This window comes from Euleptes europaea, chromosome 11 (genome assembly GCF_029931775.1).
Source record: "Euleptes europaea isolate rEulEur1 chromosome 11, rEulEur1.hap1, whole genome shotgun sequence".
Taxonomy (NCBI): Eukaryota; Metazoa; Chordata; class Lepidosauria; order Squamata; family Sphaerodactylidae; genus Euleptes; species Euleptes europaea.
In genome coordinates this window covers 20,673,685-20,688,278 of record NC_079322.1, presented here as the reverse complement: position 1 = coordinate 20,688,278, position 14,594 = coordinate 20,673,685, and the positions used below count along the sequence as shown (strand labels likewise).

Genomic DNA, 14,594 nt, shown 5'->3' with positions numbered 1-14,594 from the left:
TAGTTCCCCCAGAGAAAATGGCAGTTTTGGTGGGTGGATTCTATGGCATCACATAGCTCCCTCCCCTCTCTAAACACCCATCCCTGGTCCTCTGGGCTCCCTGTCCCAGGACAGCTGTTGCCAGTCTGAGTAGACAGTACTGACCTGATAGACCACTGGTCTGACTCAGTATAAGGGAGAGTCATGTGTACGCAGCGTGAAGAATACCTTTCCGGGGATTTCCATTGAGCCAGTCTTGCGTTCCAGTCAAGCAGCTTCTCCGTGTTCCTCGCTCTAGTTTTGTACAACTCTTTCTTCTTCCCAAGAAGGAATGGCGAAGGTGTGACAGGGAAAGCAATCAAGACGCAGGCGCTGGCACAAAACCGCTTTCCTTGTTTCAAGGTTGCTTCGGTCTTTCACGAGGCGGAGACAACTAAGAAGAACAGAAGCTGCCGCCTTTGCCAAAGAAAAGCTCTAGGGCAATTTAAAGGACTGGCATTTGCAAGTTGTTGTATGCTCGTGTCTCACTTCTTGAAAGAGCATGTGGGGGGCTTGTCACTGGAAAGAAAGCACTATGCTACAGAAACAAGCAAGACATTTGTAAATTAAGAACAGTAAGCTCATCTTAATTGCATACCCTTTTTTGGGTTGTGGCAGAACGCTGAGGTTGTTCTATGAACAGCTGGACATTTTGCCTTAAGGCTCTAGGATTCTCTTTGCTTCCACAGAGCTCTGAAAGCGCACACGACATGAAACGAATTCTCAGTCTTCGGACTTTTTTCACTGGATATGGAATCTCAGGGGAGTTAAGGAAGCTTTGAAAAAAATGTCAGGAAGACCCACAGTGTCACCACGTTGTTCGGTAGCAAGTTGAGCGAATAACTACATAGATCAGACTTCATTTGGCCATATAGGCATTTCTCAAAAGGTATGTGCTAATATGCCAGGTATGCAACAAATGAGCAAATGTATAGCTATGCAGGTACCTTGGAATTAAAACTTAGACTTTTCCTTTGTCTGTAGTCAGCCAATGTGATCCAAATGACATCAGTTGGATATGAAACTCCTGGGTTCAAATTTACTTATGCTTTATTTTTTTCTTTCTGTAAAAAAACAACAAAAAACAGAAAAAAAGAGCAAGAAGGAAAGGGGACTTAAAATCCAGCAACTTAATTTAAAAAGAAAAAAAAAAGAAAAAAGTAGAAAGTAGAAACAAAAAAAAAATAACAGTGGTGGCAGATCTACACATAGGTTTCTACATAAGGTTTCCAAATATCTAAAAATAAGTTATAGGAGGTGGGCATTTATTGTTGTCATACAAGTCTTTTAGCTGTGCTAAACTGTCATGGAGGGGAGGGAAGATGGCATGGTATAGCCTGATCTTGTCAGATCTCAGAAGTCCACCAAGGAGGACTCTGCAGAGGAAGGCAACGGCAAACCACCTCTGCTTCTCACTTGCCTTGAAAGCCCCTTGCTGGGGTTGCATAAGTCAGTTGTGACTTGACAGCGCTTTACACACACATGGGCACAGAGGGTCCATTTCTGTTGACCATTGGTTAGCCTCCAAGAGACGGGAAGATAATTTAGACGTACATAAGCATCCTTAAAAATAAATGAGTATTCGAATGCAAAATTGATCTGGGTTATAGATCAAATCAAGCCTGAACTGACCCTAGAAGCTAAAATGACTAAACTGAGGCTATCGTATTTTGGTCACATCATGAGACGACAAGAGTCACTGGAAAAGACAGTCATGCTAGGAAAAATTGAGGGCAGCAGGAAAAGAGGAAGACCCAACAAGAGATGGATTGACTCAATAAAGGAAGCCACAGCTTCCTTGCAAGATCTGAGCAAGGCTGTCAAAGATAGGACATTTTGGAGGACTTTCATTCATAGGGTCGCCATGAGTCGGACACGACTCATGGCACTTAACACACACACAACACAAATAACTTCCTCCCAGAAAAACCAAATGACTGGACATGCCCAAAACTTTGGTTTAAGGGGCACGTCCTGCGAGTTACAACACCAACAATTGGACACTTTATCCTTTACTAAAGGACTCTTTACTAAAGAGTCGCGCTGGTGTCCAATATATCCGAAACTACTTATGCGTGAGGCTTGTTTTTGTTTCAGATATGCCAACGGTAGAGTGGGAATGTTAGGTCAAGGGCTAGAGTGCTGAATTGTCTGGTACATGTGGATGAAACATGCTTACCTAGATTAATTCACATCCTCTAAAATCCAAGACAAAATTTCCCACTCATAAATGGCCTAACACAAAATATCCTTCTCAATCAGGTTCAAAACATGCCAAACAAAAAGATGTTACACTTATCCAATTCCATGGCTTTCATCTTGTGTGTTTTTTACCTTTTTGAGGTGGAGCTGTCGTTCTGACCTGGCACAGTTACTGAAATTATTGAACTGGCTTTTAAATTAATAATGTATGCCTATGAAATAAAATACCTGCAATTTCTCATCATTACCATTTTTCTTGCTAAGTACCTTTTTAGTTTCTTAGATAACTAAAATAACTTATGCTTTCTCATATTTTTTTTTCTTTTGGACCACAAAAGAGGCCCATTCCTCTATTATGCTACGTGTAGTTTGCTCAGCCTGTACAAAGTGGTTGATATTGTGCTGGTATCCAATCCCTGCCTTTCTAGAAGATTGTGCTGTTTTAAAGAGCTAGAGGGATATGGGAGGGGTCAAGCCTTTAGCTGTGCAACGAACCTGGCAGACAACATGCTTGAAAATCAGGTTTCCCATGCTCGTAATGGCCATGAGCGGCTTGAACCGACCCCAACCATTCTCTTGCATTGCTGATATATTTTCAGTTTAAAGTGAGATGCACGTCTTTCAACTTCATGTGCTACTTCTGTGCCCAGACAACCCGAGGCATTGACCATCATAGAGATCAGTTCCCCTGGGGAAAATGGCCGCTTTGGCAATTGGACTCTATGGCCTTCCCCTCCCCAAACCCCGACCTCTAATTTATTTCTTTATATTGAAATATACATATAATGCTTTTCTGTCACATGCTGGAAGAGGTTTCCAGCTGTATTAAAAACCAACAACAACAGAGTCAAACAGATACCACTAATAGAAAGCTGAGTGTATTCTTCTGTCCCCCGCAGGGCATGTGGACCGACTGGTGCTGCCTGCATATCGCAGGGGAGGGCAGACTTTCTCCTTTGTACCTTTATCTCCTACTCCCATGCCTCTGTTCCTTCCCCTGCTTTCCTGTTGACCAGTGGATCCCATTGAAATGGTTTGCTCCATCCCCTGCAGTGTAAGCAGACTGCCTGATGCTGACTGCCTATGGTGGTGGTGGCGATGGGTGAGAATAGCTTCTATGCTTCTGTCCGTACCCAGCTGCTTTGCCTTATGTGTGTGTAAAGTGCTGTCAAGCTACAGCCTACTCATGGAGACCCCCTGAGGTTTTAAAGGCAAGGGACTAACAGAGGTGGTTTGCCTGTGCCTGCCTCTGCATAGTGACCCTGGACTTCCTTGGTGGTCCCCCATCCAAATACTAACCAGGGCTGACCCTGCTTAGCTGTGGCTGTGGGGAGGGGCTGTGGCTCAGTGGTAGAGCATCTGCTTGATATGCAGAAGGTCCCAGGTTCAATCCCTGGCATCTCCAGTTAAAGGGACTAGCCAAGTAGATAATGTGGAAGACCTCTACCTGAGACCCTGGAGAGCCGCTGCAGGTCTGAGTAGACAATACTGACTTTGATGGACCAAGGGTCTGATTTTGTATAAGGCAGCTTCATGTGTAGCACTAATTTGCACTTGGTACTATAATTTATATTAGCTTCTGAGATCTGACGAGATCGGGCTATACCATGCTGCCTTCCCTCCCCAAGATGACTGTATTTGGTCTTGTGGTTGGATAGGGTCTTGTGGTTGGACTGTCTTGTGGTTGGACAGTCAGTGTCTCTAGCATATCACTGACTGGTGATACTGAATCACACTGTCCCTTCGTTGTTCAAGTTTCTCCCACCACTTGCTGTATCTCCAGAATAATTATCCGGTGTGAAAGCTTCTGCAGCTCCCAACTGTCAGAAGTAGTTCTGTTCAGATTTGGAAAATTTACATCATTTCCAAGTTCCAGTCAGATCACAGTGAGTATAGTTCTGACTGCAAATCTCTTGGCTGCTCCCATAGTTCTTGGACCATTCTAGCAAAAGTGTATTAGGGGAGGGGCTGTGGCTCAGTGGTAGAGCATCTGCTTGGCATGCAGAAGGTCCCAGGTTCAATCCCCGGCATCTCCAGTTAAAGGAACTAGGAAATTAGGTGATGTGAAAGACCTCTGCCTGAGACCGTGGAGAGCTGCTTCTGGTCTGAGTAGACAATACTGACTTTGATGGACTCACAGTGCATTCCTGAGAGGAATGCCTGTGCTGGGCTTAGGAGGCAATGCGGCTACGCTGCTTCCAAAGCCCCGCCGAAACCGCCTCCCGGCGCAAAAAATTTGTGCAACCCTCATAGGGTTGCATGGGACATACACCTAAAAGGTGGCATATCTCGCCAAAAATATCTCACCCCCAGCCCAGTGCCATAATGACCCAGAAAAGCCTTCCAGGACGCCATAACAGCCGGGAACGCCTCCCGGGACACCTGCACGGCCTTTGACGGCATTCGGACGCCAGCAGAAGGCTCCGTCAGTGTCCCCGGCTGGCACTGCCATGGCAGCACCCCACAACCAGCATCCAGGTCTTCCCATTGGCGTTTGGGCCATTAACGCCGGTGTTAGCTGCCCAGATGCCAGCGCGGGGGGCCTGGAGGATGGCACGGCACCTTCCTGGCATCCTAAGGGCTTTCGCCCTGGAGGCTCAGGAATGCGATGTAAGGGTCTGATTCAGTATAAGGCAGCTTCAAGTGTTCATGTATGTTCATATATGCATGTTTAGGTCAAGGGAGGTCTTTGGTGAAAACGATAGTCATGGGTTCATGAGGGAAGAGAAGGAGCCACGTATTCTTCCCTTTGTCTCTTTATCAGAAACAGACGTTCAGTACTATCATCAGAGATCTGACTCAGCCTGTGTGTACAGTTCTTCAGGTGCTGCAAACATCTGGTTGGAACCAATTGGATTACTTTAAGTCCTACTGATTTCAGTGGAATTGACTTCCAAGTAAACATGCTTAAAATTGAATTCTTAGACTGCAATCCTGTGCACACTTATCTGGGATTAAGGACTATTGAACTCAGTGGGATGTACTTCTAAGGTTGGCACCTGTTTAGAATTGCATTGTTAGACTTTCATCTTTTCTCCCAAATGCTCTAACTCCATAGCCAACAAATTCCTTTGAAGACTCTTGAGTAAAGAAACGATGTGCTAATGGAAACATTGATAAAAATAGCATGATACATTAGACACTACTTGCAGTATTCTAACAAAACATGCAGATGAAAATCTTACTCTTGATTCTTAAAGGTAAAGGTAGTCCCCTGTGCAAGCACCAGGTCATTACTGACCCATGGGGTGATGTCACATCATGGTGTTTACTAGGTAGACTCGGTATACAGGGTGGTTTGCCATTGCCTTCCCCAGTCATCTACACTTTATCCCCAGCAAGCTTTTTTTTACCGACCTCGGAAGGATGGAAGGCTGAGTCAACCTTGAGCCAGCTACCTGAACCTGGCTTCCATTGGGATCGAACTCAGGTCGTGAGCAGAGCTTTTGACTGCAGTACTTCAGTTTACCACTCTGCACCATGGGGCTTCTTATTGATTCTTAAAAAAAAACTTAAAGACAATCCCTTGAGGGGCTACCATGTTGCCTCCCCTGGCAATGGACCCTCTACGGCTAGTATTTCTATTGGTCAACACTTTTCTTTGGGCTTCTGGTTTTGTAGTACAATATGAAACCAGCCATGACAGAAACTGTGCTGGGGACCAGCTAGATAATTTAGTATGTATCACATCTTGTGATGATATTTTTGCCATCTTCTGGGTGTGGAGTAGGGGTCACTAGGGGTGTGTGGGGGGGAGGTAGTTGTGAATTTCCTGCATTGTGCAGGGGGTTGGACTCGATGACCGTGGTGGTCCCTTCCAACTCTATGATTCTATGTGACGCTTGGTGATATTTGATGTCACTATTTGAAATCCTTTGATAATTTACGTAGAGTGGTATTTCATATTTGACAGTTTCTGATAGTTGGTATGAACTGGTATTTAGTGTTTGACTATAGTATAGTAGTTAGCATGCACTGGCATTTAATATTTACTATACGACAATATTTACTATTTGCCTGCTAGCAGCTTATAGCTTTATATTTGATCAGTCCAAATCAAAATGGTTAAATGATGCCAAACAGTCCAAATGTCTGAATTTTGTAGGCAAAACTTTACATTGAAATACAAATTTAGATTTTAAGTTTGAAACGTTGCCTTTGAAATCCGAATGACAATATTGGAAATTTTACAGATGCAAATGACAATGGCAAATATTCATTAAGGTCTAGCATGGTAATACAGTACAGTTTATGATAAATTTATACTGGTGCAATTGGATATTTAACAAACAAGTATTTATTGAAGAGATGTTTTTGAAAGACATGCGATTTAGGCCACAATCCTGTGCACGTATTTGTATTTGGGAATAAGTCCCATTGGAAACAGTGGGGCTTACTTCTGAGTAGACATGGATAGGATTGTGCAATAAGTCTATAAAAATTCTTCTGGCTTTCTTTTAAGTACAAGCCATTGCCATGCTTCGTGCTAGAAGCTAATCTAGAATCTGGGCAAAAGTGTTTATAATGGCGTTTCCACCTTAATATTCAGAAAGTTTCTGGTTCTCTGGGCACACTTAGGGCTGTTTAACTTGGAAAGAAGGCGGCTAAGGGGAGACATGATAGAGGCCTCTAAAATTATGCATGGTATGGAGAGAGTGGACAGGGAGAAGCTTTTCTCCTTCTTTCATAATACTAGAATGCGGCGTCATCTGCTGAAGCTGGAGGGTGAGAGATTCAAAACTGATAACAGGAAGTATTTCTTCACACAATGCATAGTTAAATTGGGGAACTCCCTGCCCCAGGATGTGATGATGGCTGCCAACTTGGAAGGCTTGAAGAGGGGAGTGGACGTGTTCACGGAGGAGAGGGGTATTAATGGCTACTAGACTAGTAAAAATGGATGCTTGTCATGATGCGTACCTATTCTCTCCAGGATCAGAGGGGCATGCCTATTATATTAGGCGCTGTGGAACACAGGCAGGACAATGCAGCTGCAGTTGTCTTGTTTGTGGTCTTCCTAGAGGCACCTGGTTGGCCACTGTGTGAACAGACTGCTGGACTTGATGGGCCTTGGTCTGATCCAGCATGGCTTTTCTTATGTTGTTATGTTGTTATGTTCACTTCTCTCCAATATTTGATGGAAGGGCTTTCCAATCAGCTTCAGAAGAAAATCTTCAATATATAGTTAAATGCAGGAGCAGCTCCCTGGAAATCCCGGCCTGTCAGTCGTTGTGGGACACCACAGCGCTGCTTTTGATTACTTCTTATTGTACAAGTAAAAGCCAGGATCTCTCTTTAGGATTATTGCCCTTTTAAGTAAAGGAGTTCGGGAAACATGTACCACTTGTCGTTCTTACAGCTGATCCTACTCTGGTGAGCTAAGACGAGTTAGTAAGAGGAACGAATGTGATGCCTGAGGAATATTAAGGCGATGGAGTCATCCATAAAAAGCGTGCGAGATAAGAAGTTAGTTGTAATTTACATAGCGTTTCCTGCGTGTGCTTGAATGAACACTTAGATTATTGTACAAGACTGACAGTGTTCCAATGTTTCTGGCTTGTGGCATTCTCGATGGATCAGTGAAAAATAATTGTGTGGTTTGACGGTGAGATTTATATTGTGTTTGAAAGTCTTTGAGCAAACACAAGAGGGTGAAGAAAGCATTAGAGACCCAGCGGGTTTCTGCACTGGGGGGAAAATGCGTACCCGAAGCGATGGTACAGCTTATGAAGCTGTTTCCCTTTTCCCACTTGCAATACGTCTTGCTTTTGCATCAATTAAGAACAGGCACAGCTGATCTGGTCAGAGTTGATCTATGCATTTTATGCTGCTGCCAGCGGACAATATTTATAAAGGGAAAGAAAAGGAAATCATTATGTCCTGCACGAGCCGAATTAAACTTGATCTTTGAGTCCATGTGAAGTTAGGGTTGCCAGGTGCCCGCTGGTGGCAGGCAAACCCCCGGCCATTTAGCCCTCTGCCCACCAACCACCTGAGGGTCGGCAGGCAAATATGCACACGCGCGCCAATGCGCGTGCGTCACTTCCGGTTTAGAACCGGGAGTTCCGCCTCGCGAGGGCCTTATACCTCTTAGTTTGAGTGGTAAAGCGGCCCTATACCACTCAAACTAAGAGGTAAAGGCCCCTTGAGAAGAGGCACTTCTGGTTCTAAACCGGAAGTGATGCGTGTGTGTCGGCACGCGCACGCACATTTACAGAAAAAAGCCTCCCGCCGGAGGAGAGAAGGGACCTGGCAAACCTATGTCAAGTACTGTCTCCGTTTATGGCTTTTAGTTTTTAAAAAGCCAACCATGCCTTTTTCACTAGAAGAGTCCGGCTGGATCAGACCTAGTCCAGCAAAAGCCAGCCAGGTGCTTCCATCCTCATGTAGGGCGGCCATCAAAGGTTTGGCATGATGGGAAATCAGCCAAGGCTCACAGCCTATCCAAGGACCAAGAAGAAGAAGAATTGGTTTAATACCCCAATTTTCTCTACTGAAAGGAGTTTCAAACCAACTTACAATTCACCTTCCCTTCCTCTCCCCACATCAGGCACCTTTGGTTGAACTTTATGCAGCTATATGGCTTGGGTTCATTAGTGCATTTTTCTATAGAATGAGATATCTGTTGGGAATTTACATGTGTTATTTATTTTTAATAAATTTTCTAATGAAAAAAGAAATAAAGGTGAGACTTGACAAATAAAATGCAGCTGACAGAAGGCAGTGTTGGCCAGTGTGCCAACCTGCTTTTCAAACAGCAAGGCATGTGCAATAAATTGTGCACACGTGTGCATCCATACTCTCACATACAAGCATATGAACAATGATTCAAATACTACAAGCCTTTCAAAACAATGCAAATAAACCTCCGTGTTCAGAATTCACATACTAAGCTACTCAGCAGTAGTAGTTTTGATAGCAGTCAAGCTCTTTGATATTTAGCAGTTACTCCTAGTAATGGGAAGAGATTCTAGTGCTCATCTGTCTGTCTTAAAGGGTTAGAATGAGTATTGTCTGTACGAATTTAGCATTTAACCTTCATGGGCCAGTGGACAGGTTAGCCTTAAAACCTCTTTAGGGAGACATTATTCTAATAGGGCTTTTCTTCTTCTTTTCCCAACTGGCATAATGTGTTAGCCATTCTACGTTTTGAAAGCTAAGTGTGAGGGTGTCCTGTTAAAACAAGATGCTTCAAACTGAAAGCATCCTTGCATTTTAAAGAGGTTGGAGTTGGTTGATTGGGTATAGCAATTACACCCGCTTCCCCAAATAATAGTGGAGAAATGTCACGTAATTATATTCAGTACCGAGGTATAAAATCAGGAAGCAGAACTGTATACCGCCACAGGGAGGCCATGTAAAATCCAAACATATAGGGTCAAAAATCAGTCACCATATAGCTGCTGTAGGTTAAGATGCTGTTGTTTTTTATCCTTCAATTTTTGGACTTAGTATAGACTATTCCGTGTTTCCTGAATACAGTATTGTGTCTTTATTTTACATATATGTAGGGTTGCCAACCTCCAAGTACTAGCTGGAGATCTCCTGCTATTACAACTGATCTCCAGCCAATAGAGATAAGTTCACCTGGAGAAAATGGCTGCTTTGGCAATTGGATTCTATGGCATTGAAGTCCCTCCCCCCCCAAACCCTGCCCTCCTCAGGCTCCACCCCAAAAACCTCCCGCCGGTGGCAAAAAGGGACCTGGCAACTCTAGGAACTGATCACTGTTGTCTGAAGATCAGTTGTAACTACAGGAGATCACCAGGAGGTGTTTCCCAACCCTCAGTTGGCAACCCTACCTCAGCTAGAAAACGAAAAGACTTCCCCAAGCACACATTTACCCATGGCTTGAGAATCCTGTGAAAGAAAACTAACTTGTTTCCCTCCCCCCCCTTTTTTTGCACCCCCTGTTTTTTTTCAGAAGTATTTGATGGGTCACTATTGCTTGACTAAAAGACCCTTAGTCTGCTATAACAAGGCAATTCTTATGTTCTTAATTATGGTCATAAGCCAGTGATCAAAATGTATTACCTATAAATATTTCACCAACATGTCCCATCTGGCCATCATTGAAGCCATTCTCACCCAGCGCCTTTACGTCTGAGTAATTTGTTTTGATTACATGGTCCCTGATTTAATTTTAAATATTTATTCCATATTGCATAGTTGGAATACAATGCAGGGCAGGGCTCGTCTTGCTAAGAGTACGTAAAGCTGATCATTTTGTTTGGGTAAACTGGTACTATTATTTTATGCAGTCGCTGAATATTCCAAGCATTCGTGGAGATGATGCTCCTGAAATTCAGGTTCGAAGTACAAAACTCCAGTACCTGGTTTTCTTAGGGAAACACAGCTTCTTGGAAGGACAGTTTGAAGCAGAGAGACACCTGGAACTCCTGGGTCGGGGAAGAAAAACAACCTGGGAGATAGGATTGTCAACCTCCAGGTACTAGCTGGAGATCTCCTGCTATTACAACTGATCTCCAGCCGATAGAGATCAGTTCACCTGGAGAAAATGGCCACTTTGGCAACTGGACTCTATGGAATTGAAACCCCACCCTCCTCAGGCTCTGCCTCAAAAACCTTCCACCAGTAGCAAAGAGGGACCTGGCAACCCTACTCGGGGAGGAGTTGTGACAGAAAACCAGGGGCTGAACAAAGGGTTAAGCACCCCTTCTCTTCCACTTCTGGACTCCAAACTAGCCCAGCAAAAGCAGCTGATTCTAATTTAGCAAGATTCTAGTCCAGTAGCACCTTAAAGACCAACAGCGTTTCCAGGGTAAGTGGTTCTGAGAGTCAAAGCTCCCTTTGAGCTTTGGGAAGTTTATACCCTGGAAATCTTATAGACTTTTAAGATGCTACGGGACTCAAATCTTTCTCTTCTACTGCAGATTAACATGGCTACCCACCTGAAACTGTTTTCTGGTAGTAACAGTCTTCAAGGTACATTACATATATTTGCATGAAATGTGTGGCTCTGCCCACAGACGTCAGTGTATTATTTTAGCAATATGGTAGTTGCTGGAATGTGTCTTCTTCTTGCAGTCATCCGTAGGGTTGCCAACCTTCAGGTACTAGCTGGATATCTCCTGCTGTTACAACTGATCTCCAGCCGATAGAGATCAGTTCACCTGGAGAAAATGGCCACTTTGGCAATTGGGCTCTATGGCATTGAAGTCCCTCCCCTCCCCAAACCCCGCCCTCCTCAGGCTCCACCCCCAAAACCTTCCGGTGGTGAAGAAGGACCTGGCAATCCGAGTCATCTCGTAATGCTAGAAGTTTGAGGAGCCAACAAATGCCATCTAGTTCTTCCTGTGGAGTTGGGCCCATGGTGATGTGCAAAGAAGCCAGGGCAAAGACTTCCTATGTTGCTCGGAAAAAGTGACATACGTTAGCCATTTCTGTTGAGGAACAGATGCTTTTTTTGGGGGGGGGGGAGAGAGAGAAAATAATAAACCGGACAAAATAATAAAAAGAGCTGGAGGATTGAAGCCGTGGAAGGGGGGGGGGATGGATACTTGTGTTGTAAGAGTTTACCCCACCACCCCCAGTGCCCTGATCCAATATGCCACTCATGTGCAGCTTTTAACTTTTTTAAAAAATGCAGAAAACCCCACTAACTCATCTAGCTTGGCCTTTAGGCAACTGTTCTAGATGTGAGAATAAGGGATATAACACCTAGGGTGGAAAGCCTGTCTTTGAATGACGATTAGTAACCAAGACTGAGCCAGCTGGGCCCTAAGAAACTGGGAAGGAAGCCATCAGGCAAGTTACAAGCAGAAGCCGAACAGTGCAAGGACTTAAAGGAGGAGGGAAGATCATTTGCTGCCCTCCCAGGGAAAGAGAATTTTCAGTTTTCTCTGGACTGACCTTTATTGAGTTTTCTTTATTTACAGCGACGTGTACTGACATTTGTACAATTTCATACTTGTCAGGAGAGAAAGCCAGAAACATTTAGTTTCAAATTTTGTAATCCCTGTCTAACACACACCCTCACACATATTGCTGCGCGACATTACTTCATTATAGTTCCAGAGCGGCGTGAGGGTCACTGTTATATGTCTGGATTAATGTCGCTCTTGTAACATCCGTCGGACACGTATTGGTTGGATGAATGACATGGCCACTTCCCAACTTGGCCCAGGTCTCTGGGGTCTAATGATGCCGGTGGAGGAAGTTTCCATTAGTATTCCTGATATCGGTTGCCTTGGGATCCATCCATGCAGAAGTGATCCTAAGACAGTTCTGGACAATGTATGAATAGATCCTAAAGTTCACTGAGGTAACAATAATCTTTGCCCTTAACACCTTTAAGAGAGGCCAGCGTGGTGTAGGGGTTAAGAGCGGTGGTTTGGAGCGGTGGACTGTAAACTGGAGAACCTGGTTTGATTCCCCACTCCTCCACATGAGCGGCGGACTCTAATCTGGTGAACCGGTTTGGTTTCCCCACTCCTACACATGAAGCCAGCTGGGTGACCTTGGGCAAGTTACAGCTCTCTTAGAGCTCTCTCAGCCCCACCTACCTCAGAGGTTGTCTGTTGTGGGGCGGGGAAGAAAAGGTGATTGTAAGCCGGTTTGAGTCTCCCTTAAGTGGTAGAGAAAGTTGGCATATAAAAACCAACTCCTCCTTCTTCAAGTAGGGCATACGTAAAGAAATTGTAACCTGCTTGTGCGTCCATTTTCAAGCTGTAATTTTGCCAGACAAAAGTGTTTTTAAATAATAGGAAGAGAGGAGGGATTCTAGAAAAAAAATATTACTCCTGCGGGATTAGGGGAAATTAGTTTTTCGTGATGCTGCCTCTTTACGACTCCTGTGCAGGAAAAAACACCAGTGTTGGAAAAAAATATTTGGCAGAATCTTGTGCACTGTGGGTAGTGACCACAAAGTCAGCTTCAACATTTTTTTTTTTTTTGCTATCAAGTCACAGCTGACTTATGGCGACTTCGTTGGGGCTTTCAAGGCAAGAGACATTCGGAGGTGGGTTGCCATTGCCTGCCTCCACATCACACCCCTGGTATTCCTTGGAGGTCTTCCATCGAAATACTTGCCAGGGTCGAGGCTAAGAGTATGTGACTGGCCCAAGGTCACCCAGCAGGTTTCCACAGCGCAAGTGGGGATTTGAACCTGGGTTTCCCAGATCCTAGTCCAACGCCTTAACCACTACACCAAACTGGAAACAAATTCAATTTAAGTCACTGGGAACTGGTCACAAATAAAAATGCTTCTGGGTCTCTTTGTGCGTTTGAGCTACCTCGTGCACATCGCTTCTAGGATTCAAACTTTCAGTGGCTTCTGATCTCAGTTTAACTACTTGTGGTTCATTGTGTAACTATTGTGTGTCCAGTGTGTGTTCACTAAGTGCTCCACAATTAGGACTGGGTATCCACTTGAACACGTAACTTCTGCTTTAAAAATGCCCGGACTCTCAAAGGGTTGGATCCTATCACTGTTCCTGTAAATTGATATCCAATTCCCCTACTCACTGGAGCCCCCATCCCATGTGGTTTTCATCTGTGATGGAGGAGGTCCCCACAATCACCAGTGTAGCCTTTTCAGGGGTCAAAAAAGGGCCTCTGGTTACTTTCTTCATCAGCAGAAGAGCAGGTAGGATCCAACCCATTGTGTTTCATATACCTTATCACAGTAATATTTACAAATTTCCTCCTCATAGTGTGGAGATGGGCTATGATGCCGTGGCTCTCCTAACTCTCCTCTTGTGAGTTCACTTCTGAGCTAAGATTTAAAGCGAGGGCTCACAGTTCAAGCACTTTACCACTGCACAACATCACCATCACGCCAGATCTGAGGTATGACAAATATGACAGGACACCCCTGAAACTCAGAGATCTGAATCCCAGAGCAATCTCTTTCAGCATATCATTGGATGGACAGTTTGCTGTTGGATTAATGATGGAGAATTCATGTCAGGGCTGGGGCCAAACAAGATGAAAGGCAACCAGTAGGGTTCCCTTGAAATCTCAACTATTAGCGCTATGTGTGGGGTGTGTGTGTGGACTATTTACAAAAACAGGCTGGGGTTAGCCCCCCTTCCTTTTCACAGCACAGCTGCTGTTTACAAAAATAATCAAATAAAATGCTGGAGACCTGATGACGGATCTTTCAGCATATCTCTGGTTTGATGGATAGCAGAGGGAGCTTGTTTGAACAAGTTCGGCAGATGCTGTGCTCTTTCACCTTCATGTACTCTGTAAGTTGGAAGCATTCATAAAATGTTGCCCCGCGAGGGACAGCATGGGAAGCGCAACTTCGAGGAATGCCGAGGCTACTGCAGACGGGTTTGCAGCTCTGGTGTTGGGGTGTTATAATTTAAATAGTTACTTAGGAGAAAGCACCGCTTTCCCTCTAAGGT

General features: G+C 44.4%; 1 protein-coding gene and 1 non-coding gene across 4 annotated transcripts in view; both read left to right on the top strand.

Annotated features, from left to right (window-relative positions):
* The window catches only part of POU6F2 (POU class 6 homeobox 2), a 402,019-nt gene that overhangs the window by 109,699 nt on the left and 277,726 nt on the right, over positions 1-14,594 (top strand). The window lies entirely within an intron of this gene.
* Positions 3,554-3,625, top strand: TRNAI-GAU (transfer RNA isoleucine (anticodon GAU)). Its single transcript has one exon. It is a non-coding gene; the product is annotated as a tRNA-Ile (tRNA).